The sequence below is a fragment of the Peromyscus leucopus genome, chromosome 9 (assembly GCF_004664715.2).
Source record: "Peromyscus leucopus breed LL Stock chromosome 9, UCI_PerLeu_2.1, whole genome shotgun sequence".
Classification (NCBI taxonomy): domain Eukaryota; kingdom Metazoa; phylum Chordata; class Mammalia; order Rodentia; family Cricetidae; genus Peromyscus; species Peromyscus leucopus.
This window is the reverse complement of record NC_051070.1, coordinates 105,054,884-105,056,766: the sequence shown is the minus strand read 5'-3', so window position 1 is coordinate 105,056,766 and position 1,883 is coordinate 105,054,884.

Here is a 1,883-nt window from a genome sequence, read left to right as displayed (position 1 = left end):
GTACCCATGATAAAATTTAATTTACATTAAGCACAGTGAGAGATTAATAATAGCCAATAATAAATTTGAAAAATTGTAACCACACATAATAAAAGTATTTTAAAATTTATCATTTGGCTGGGTATTTAGCTCAGTGGTAGACTGTAGACTCATCATGAGGGGTGGGGAGCTGTATGAATTTATACCTCACACTACAAAACATTAAAAATTTAAAATACATATGAATTTTCTAATTGGGGGCATTTTTCATTTAATATTTTGGGATCCCAGTTGACATTGAAAGTTCAAATAGAGACCATTGTTACTTTTGTGGTAAGTAGCTGACTGCCAGCCAATCACAGCTTCCAGCCAATCACAGACAGCCCGCTAGCTGAATCATATCCCAATAGATCAGACTCTGAGTTGTGACCGGAGCACCTTGCCTGATCCTGCCGGAGATCCTGTTCTCGGAGCCTACCCTGATTCCGAGGGATTCCCTTGTCACTACTGTCTGTTCTTGCGGAGCTGAGACTGAGAAACTGAGTCAGTCTTCAATTCTCCTTTCCTTCTCAAGGCCAATCATGCACCCTCCTCCATTCTTCTCTCAAGCGCTTCTTCAGGAACCCCAGGCTCCCTGGTAGGAATGAGAGGTCAGATACTGATGTGGAAACTGAGTCTCTGCCCTTAGACACACATGTGGCGACTCGGAACAACACATTCCCAGCTTCGGATCAGTTACAAGAGTGCCTTACCCCATTGGGAAAGAAAAATGCATAGGGGCTGAATCCTGAGCTACGATGAGTCTAAAGGTCACTTAAGTATGACCAGGGCTGTCCTGTTGTGTGCATACACCTGTTAAATGGGCTCTTGATGGGGTACCTGTCTATAAACTCATTTCCAAGGTCAGTATTCTTGGAATCTGACCTCAGTGACCCAGGAGCAAATGAGCTCATACTGGGGAGAAGCCCTAGATCCCGCAGATATGACTATAACTCTTTAGGGGTAAAGAAATAATATATTAAATAATAAATAAATAACTTATTTATTTCAGCCACTCATCTGTATAAATCACTTTCATTTGCCTCTGGGAACATGCTGTAGATTGCATCAGGGGGCTCCTGATGGGTTTGGCCAGTGGGAAGGACCACAAGAGATGAGTGGAGGGGAGCAAGGATGGGGACTATCTCCCTCCCTCCCCTCCCCCCTCCCTCCCCCTCCCCCCTCCCCCCGGCCCCGCTTGATCTGGCTGTGTTCTTTAATCAGCTGCCACTGCTTCTCTCTCCACACAGCTCTGCTGATGGCCACTGCCTAGCTTTCTCCCAGACCTGCCCCATCAGGGAAGCAGTGCTCTGTAAGGAGCCCTACTGGCTGCCTTAACCCCAGGCCTCAGTTTTGCCAACAGTCTCTTTCTCAAAGTCTCTTCAAATTACACATGTGAGCGCACCACCTTTCCCCTGTCAGGAAACTAATTCAGTGTCTAATATTTAACTCTGTGGATATTAAAGTGATTTCCTTCCAGCCCGACCATCAGCCACCGTGGCTTGGACCTGGTGGTCATGGCGATGAAATAAACAGAATAGTACAGTGATATCTGCATCTAGGACATTAACACACACCAGCAGAAGGAGGTAGAGGAGAGTCGGAGGGCACTCGCTTGATGTTCTAACCATAACTCCTTCCCGCCTCTCAGCTGTTCATGATTTTGGGGGGCGCTAGAGTACACAGGAAGTGGAAAGTTAACTGAATTTGGGTGCCATGGTGCAGCTCCTATAAGGTTCCACCCAAGATGGGGTAAACATTTTCAAAGATACAGCTGTCTTTGGGTCACCCACACACCTGCAAATACCACCCCACCCCCAACAAGTAATCTGTCAACCTCAAATCACAGCTCTCACCTCAGAGGG